The following is an 8,188-nucleotide window of genomic DNA, read 5'->3' as shown; positions in this document are numbered from 1 at the left end:
GGCCTTGATTGCCTTTATGATTTCATTAAGAGTGAACCTTAAATTAATCGGGTAGATATTATTCTTTGCCGGTACGAGGTCTTGTAGCTGGTTGTTTGGCGCAGCATCTGTTGGTGTTCCAAAAATTTTTGTGAAGTGGGAGACCCAATCCTCCTCGGTTATTGCCACGTCAAGGTGGTCAGGGTCACTGCTATTAGCCAGGAAGGGTGACCTTACTATCTGCCAAAATGCGGTGCTGTCTTTCCTGTAAGCACTGTCGTGTAGACGCTGCCACAGTTCTTGCTTGATCTGCTTTTTACGGTTTTTCCGGGTCAGATTATATGTTTTCCTCAGCTGCGAGATATTTTGGGGGTCTCTCGGTCGCTTGCATAGAGCTTCTTTGAGGGATGTAAGTGCCTTCCGGCAAGCAGTGTCAAACCATCTCGTGATGGGGAGCCTGGGCCTGTTTTTTGAATTTACAAACAGCTCGTCCTTTATTGCTTCCTGAATGTTGTGGAAGGAAGTGACAATTATTTCTGGTGGAGTCTCCAGAGTCATGCATTTAGCTAACCAGTGGTGAGTTTTTTCAAGAATCCTCTGGGACATCTCTTCCGGATCGATCTTTGCCCATTTGATTGAGTATCCGTTCATTTTGTTCATGGACATCGATTGTTGATCGAGGGAGCTAAGTTTTACAGGGAATACTCCTGGTTGTTCCAAGTGAATTACCACACTGAGTGGATAATGGTCGCTTATTGGGTTTGACCCAACTACGTATTTAGATAGTTGACCTTTATAAGAGTTTGAACCTATGATGTAATCAATAGTTGAAGAGCAACCTCGCCCATGGAAGGTTGGTAGATACTCCTGCTGCGGGTTGACTAATTCATTGGCAAAGTCGAGGTCTAAAGTGAAGAGGATTTCGTTTAACTTGCTACCACATGCCGTATGCACAAAGTGAGGTGTGGGATTCCCAAGTTCGTTTTGAAGCCCGCAGTTGCCGCTTTTGTGCTTTGGGCACAGTATGAGATTGAAATCGCCACCCCAGATGAAATAGATTTGAGATGTGTTGTTATCTTTTTGGAATGATGTTAAAAATACAGTAATTTCGTCTAGATACGAACAGCATTCCAGAGTTCCTGAGTTATTGTAGTAATTTATCAGTATATATTGGTTTCCTTTAGGTACCGCTGACTGCGTGAATAGTATGATTTGGAAGATGGGTGACTCCTTCAATAGTTTCACTCTAAGAGGGAGGGTGTTGGCTATAAAGGTCGTAAGGCCCCCCTTTGGTCTGCCCATGTTTCCAGGTACTGCTTGGGTGAAAAAGGTTTTATAACCCACTAAATGTAGTTGGGTTGTGCACCAGGTTTCTTGCAGACACAGAATTTGGTGACATTTTGCTGTGTCAAGCCACATAGAAGATGTTATTTTTGTGGTTAGGCCTGCGACGTTCCAGTATGCGATGGAGAAACTCGGGTTTGTGGGTTCCGTCAGAGTATGGGGTAGATTTATCAGGTTGTTAGGGGGCTCTGCTACTAATGGTTGTTGTGGATTAACCCGAGGGAATTCAGCTGGAACTTTTGGGGCTACAACTAGCTGGTTGCACGTTCCTGCTATCGTGTCAGCTTCAGGAAGGGAAGTGATGGGGGTAGCTTTTTCTGAGGTGTTAAAAAACACATTAGATGAATCGTGGATCGTGTGAGTAACTTTTTTGGAAATGCTGAAATGAGTAGTGGGAAGTACTTGAAATGAGTTTCCGTATTTATCAAGAGGGGACTCTGGGAGTACTGAATGCTGCATAGGGTTAACTGGATGCGGTGTAATAGCAAGTTCTGGGAATCCTAGTTCATTCCTGAGTGGTCAATCGACCATCTCTAGGCAATCGAAGCGATTTTGCGTAGAGAGGCCCTGCCATCCTTCAAAGGTATGATAGGGTCTTTCTTGCCAGTAATGCCTCGGCCGTTGTCTTGGCCTTTCTCTCGGGCCGTTCCTGCCAGGGGGGTCATAGGTATATTCCTGCTGGTTCCATGGCTCTTGGTTCCATGGCTCCTGGTTCCATGATTCTTTGGGGAACTGGTGCCATGACCAGGGTGCAGTATTACGGTGATGTTTTACAGGGGGATAGAAGAAGGAAAGATGGCACGCGTCAATCCCCCCTTTTTTTTCGAGCAAGGGCCACGCACAGATATAGTCCACTGTGGAGGGGTCTCTGCATGTCACTATGATGCAGTCTCCGCGGACTGATTTTGTTGTTTTGCCTATCCAGGCTACCCTGCGAGCTGTAGTAATTCCTCCTGATAGATGGGATTCAAGAGGTCTGTTAATACCTAACCACTGCATTACCTTGTTTTTAAGTGACCATGCAGTTTCGGATGTATCATCGGTTAACTCAGGTACACCCGTAAGGACTATCGTGTATGGAGTGGCTTCCGGGGGCAAATGAGCAGGCCGTCTGGCCGTTAGTGGTTTTTTAGCGGTGTTTTTGGGAGACAGCTGGGGGACCACTGATTTAGGTGGGAGGAATGCGGGCTTTCTTTCCAGAGAGGCTCTACTGGTGTCAATATTTATCGCTGAGCCAGGGGTATCTACTGTATCTGAAACCGGGTTTTCCATGCGTTGATTGGATACAGCCGGGGTTTTGTCCTGGTGTAATTGAGGCGTTATGGGTGGTGGCTTGAACTGAGTAATTTTTTGTTTGTGATTTGCGTGGACTGGGATAGTTGGATTAGGGTGTTGAGCTACTTTCTGTGGTTGTGCTTGTAGTTGTTTTTTGAGTGGTTGCGAGGGGTTCCGCTGACCCTTTATTTCTATACGCGTGTTAGTATCGAGAAGGGTGGCAGAGATTATGGTTAGCTGGGCTTCTAAGTTCCTGACACTAAGTTGAATGGGCTTAAGATGTTGAAATAACAGATCTTTTATTGTGGTGAGAACTTGGGAGGTGACTTTACATGTTCGGCATTGATTATCAGAGGCTTCATTTGATAGTGCCATGTGGGGTAGATTAGTCGCAGAGGGGAGTGTTATGCTTTGCGGCATTGTGGGATTTAGGTGGGTAATCACATGTTCTGAACACAAAGCCATGGTTACTGCTTTTTCGGCGGTTGTTAAGTTTCGCTTAGGAATTGCTCCTTCCCTTTCGCCTTGTTGGAGCAGATTAGCGTGTGTCTGGACGTCCTCCTGAGTTTGACGAATCGCCAAGTCGGGGGTGGCTTCCAGGTCGTCGGACATTAATGAGAGGTCAGACTCAGTCTGGGTTACAGAGAGATTAACTATCGCTGGTACTGTGTTTGTATCAGGTGCTGACAGGGTCACGGGGAGGGAACAGTTTTGCGAGGTAAGATGGATGGGAGAAGTGGCGTTTGCTATGGCGCCTAGAGAGGAACGCTTTGCATTCGCGTTCATGAGATCTAGTGAGACTCTCTTTTCCATCAGGGCGATACTCTGGTTTATTGCCTCGTGGGTCCGTGAGATAAAAAGGTCAATAGGACCTGTTATTTGCGCTACCTCCTGTGCATTTTTAGATTTAGTCTTTGTGGTGCTCCTGGTTTTAGGTCGCATGGTGATTGTCTAGCTGCGGGTTCTATAGTGAAGGGGAGGTGGCCCGGTCCGGTCTCTACCGGGCACTAACGGGCAACAACGGGCCTGCCCTTGGCCCGGGCTTTGCCCGGACTTCGCCCCGCGCGCGTCCCGCGATGCGCGTATAAGGCCTTGCTTAAGTGTCTACGAGGAGAGATGGGGCGGGGCACTGGGAGGGGGCGCGGCTCACGCGGGAAGAGGGAACAGCTGTTGTTGCTGGCGCTGTCCCTCGCAGTCCCGGGGCCGCGCCTCTCACCTCCTCTGCGGCCTCGCTTCTCCTCCCTCTCTGGCACACAGGAACGATGAAAGCTACTACTGTAGCAAGGTCTGGTCGGGATGTGGCAAACGCTAGGTAAACCTCAAATGCGAGCGGCACCCAAAACAATCTACTGTCCCTCAAATCAGAGGCTTTCTCAAAGTCGTCCCAAGCTTGCTTTTTTAGTTCCAATTTTCATTTATCAATCGCATCCTTATAAATTCTTCTTGCCTTTTTTACCATTTCCTTATCCCGAGGGACCTGGTAAAGTGTTTTCTTCAATAATGTTTGTGCCGTGGAGCATTCAACATCAAACCATTTATGCTCCCTAGTATCACCCTTCCCAGCTGGTTTAAGAAGGTATGTGACCACACTCCCGCATAGCGCCTCGAAATTCTGGACTATCAGTTCAGGCTTGCAGGTACTTGTTAGACAGGTATCTATTTGCAAAGAATTAACCCTGAAGATTGTTTGCTCCAGCTTTTTGGGATCAACCCTGTCCCATTTTACTCTAAGGCCTTGATTTTGACTGTATTTCATTGGTTGTTCAGAAGACTGCTTCTTATCTGCATCAGCATCAGCATCAGAAATCAGCATTAAAACAAGGGGATTATGATCGCTAGCAGGATTTGCAACTATTGTAAAATAATCAATAAGGTGAATATACCTACTAGAGACCAATACAAAATTGAATACACTCATTTTACCCCCAGTCCCTTGGAAGGTTGGTATCGGCACCAATGCGGTGCTAGTCTCCATATCTAACATGCAAAGGTCTCTTATCACAATAATGTTATTCAAAGCATCTCCCTGTGTGGTATGCTTAAAATTTCCCAGGGGTTGCTCATTTGTATCAAGTAAACCACAAACCTTGGTCCCACTTTGATGGCATAGGGAGCAATTAAAATCCCCTAGCCACATAATACACAGGAGTGAAAAATGTTCAGATACTTTAGCTATTTCGACCTGTAGGCTGTCAATAACAGATGTAATATGAGTGTCAAAGATGTTATAATACCAGTCAATTAGAAGCAAGGGAACTGGGAATACATTTGTGATCAGGATCAGTTGATACCATGGGGAAACCACTAGTTTGTGTGTTTTCAATGAATTATATTTTACCGATATAGAAGTCATTAGGCCACCTTTAGCCCTCCCTGCCAGAGAAGGTTCAGCATGAGCAGTAAATGATTGGTATCCATCCAGATTTTGGTCATTTCTGCTCCAAGTTTCTTGGAGACAGATGATGTCACAAGTTTTTATATATTCCATCCAAGCCTCATCCCGCAGTCTGCATGAGATTCCCGCTACATTCCACGAGATTAGGCGGAAGGCACACCTATCCAATTGTTTAATTGTTATTTCTGGATGTTTACTTTCTCCTCCCATACTAATCCCTTCCCCCATTTGGTTAGCATCTTCTATTTCCTGTTTATCATCAAGGTCCACAGTCAATGCCTGCGTGTTATTGGACAACTGTAGAACTTCATCTTCCCCCACAGGATCAATAGATAATAGGCATTCCTTTATGTCCTCGTTAATTAGTAAGGGTACACTCATGTCTTTAACATCTTGTCGCATTGGGGCCCCTACTTGAAGTCAATCAACCTCAGATAAAGAGCTCAGAGGGCCAAAGCGATTTACATGATACCATGGTGGGCACTCTGGTTGCTGTTTTGCTTTATTTTGACATTCTGCTAGATTGGATTGCCATGTAGGGGGGTGATAATAGAATACCAACGGTAAAATCATAACTTTTGATTTCTCCATAATTTCAACGGACATCCGGTCAAATATGGGTCTCACTAGCCCTAGACTCCTAAAGGTTAGAACTATGCAGTCCCCCTCGGATGATTTCTTACTTGGTCCAACCCCATCAGACCCTTAGTGCCATAATAAGTTCAGGGAACAAAACATTGCTAGCTATTTCTTGGCATTAATAAGGTGCAATGATATATTTCTGAGGGACGGACAGTCTTCACCCTCCCCTGATGGTAGTGGGCATACGTTTGCCAAAACAACGGTATAAGGTGTTGCCTGAGGTGGTAAATTTAAGATGGAATCTGATGTATCCGCATGCAACTGACGTGGGGTACCTTCAATGGCTGTAATTTTTCCCCGACTACCTTCGTTTTGGGTATTTCCTGCCCCCGGTGGTTTGCTCTTATTCGTAAGGATCCCTAGCTCCTTCGTACCTTGCCCTGAACAATCTAATGAGACAGTCCCCCCCACTTCTATTCTTACCTAATTGTTTATTTAACCCAGACCTCGGTTCAACCTGTGGAGTATTAATATTACATTTTTGAGTTTCTATACAAGATTACCGGGTTTCGATGTTAACTAATTTTGTCAAAATGGGTTCTAAATGGGCATTCATCAGTACTTCCATCTTAGTCCAAAAGTGTTCCTCCATACTCTGCTGCATAATGGGTGTAAGCTGTGTAGATGTTATATTCGTTGAAGGGGAATCATGGTTCTCAGTAATTAAATCTGATAGTGAGTCAATGTTTTCTTGTGTGCCTTTCTTAGCCCGAGGTTTAGGTATATATTGTTTGCGAGGCTTCTTTATTATCTGACCCTTTCTTTTTTTCCCCTGGGCAACAGGGCTACTTCCATTTGTCTGTATAGTTTTTTGTCCCCTTGTTATAACAGTTGCTTTATTCCTTATTAGCGGGGATGCTGGTATCTCTTGAAAATTAGGAGACCCTGGTAACAATAAGAGGGACTCATTAAGTTCTGAACCACCTTCCTCCTGACCCTCCTGTGAGTTTATGCTGATGGTACTAGGTGTAACATGAAGTTGCGAGTCTAATGACAGCCTGCGTTCTGTCAACTTAATTTCATTTATAATTGCTGATGTAGCTTTTACTAGGAAGGCATCCAAGGTGCCTACTACCCCTTTCCCTTTAACTTCCTTTGGTTTGTTCATTTTCACCTAAGTTTGTATAACACAAGATACTATCTAGGTAATTCAGCAATAATAAGGAACGCCTGCATAAGAAATGACATACACAGTGGTCATCCAAGAAACAGTGGTACCCACCCAACCCTGTCTTAGCAAAATATAAATTTCAGTCCACTACAGATAATCAGCAGCAAAGTCTTACTTCGATTTGATAGTCTAATGTTAATAGTGTGGCCCGGCCCGCCCTCTTCTGGCCCCTAATGGCCACAGATAGCCTGCCCTTTGCCCGGGCTTAGCCCGGCGACGCCCACGCACGTCCCGCCGCGCGGGGGCTCTCCTACAATCTTAGCCTCCGGGCCTGGAATGGGCGGGAGCAGCTTCCTGTTGCTGAGACTCCTGGAACGTGTAGTCCCCCCCTAACTGCGGCCGCGCTGAGATGTCAGGAGGCCTGCGGTGGCAGGGGGAGACCGGCAGCAGTAGCAGGGATCGTAGAAGCTGAAGGTAAGTTTTGCCCCCAGAACCGGAGAGACATCCAATCAACTACCTGTTGTTTCACAAACAGCCTCTGCAGTCTACGCTTTGCCGTTTTTTTTTGTCTGCATGTGTACTATAAAACCGGCTTGTGTATCTTACTTTTTACAGGTAACCCTGCAATCACTGCACCCCCTGCATTACCGAAGCAGCTTCATTTCCAAGGCCCGGAAGAGTGGTTGAGTAATTTAGTCCATGTAATAGGATAAGCACTGAGTTTACCTTCGTTTAGTCTGAAGACCCAGCTCGTCAGTTTACTTTTACAGCCAGTCTCTGCATTGAAGGAGCATTTGTCTACTCGGAGGACCCAGTTCATCAGCTTGCTCAAGGGGATTTCAGCCACACTTCGAGGCAAAAGAAACGTTTCTTTCCGTTTTTCTTAGCAGCAGCGCTCGGCGTTCAGCATACATATCGCCATTACACTCCAGCCCAGACTCAGCCAAGCAGCTTCCTGCACCATCTTAATCATCTCAAACTAAACCCAAAAAAAACTGAAATCATCCTTTTCACTCCTAAAAACAACTCCCTCCCCATTCACCTCTGGATCAAGGATATTGCAGCACTCAACAGCCCCCACTCCCCCTCGAATACTGTCAAATCCCTAGGCATCAGCATTGACCATAACATGAATCTCATCCCACACATCAAAAATGCTGCCAAGGGTGACCTCTTTACCCTCCACCACCTCAAAAAACTCAAACCTTTCATACCAGCAGACTACTTTAAAACCGTTGTCCAATCGCTTGTCCTTTCCCGTATTGACTATGGTAACGCCACACTCGCTGGCACCCCTAAAGCCCACCTAGCACCGCTCAAATCTGTCCTCAACCTTGGCGCCAGACTTATCTCCGATTGTAAAAAATTCGACCACATCTCTCTGGTCCTAAAAAACCTCAATTGGCTCCCAATAGAAGGTAGATCCACCTACAAGATTGCAT

The sequence above is a fragment of the Lissotriton helveticus genome, chromosome 6 (genome assembly GCF_964261635.1).
Source record: "Lissotriton helveticus chromosome 6, aLisHel1.1, whole genome shotgun sequence".
In the NCBI taxonomy this organism is placed as follows: domain Eukaryota; kingdom Metazoa; phylum Chordata; class Amphibia; order Caudata; family Salamandridae; genus Lissotriton; species Lissotriton helveticus.
Note: the sequence above shows the minus strand (reverse complement) of the source record.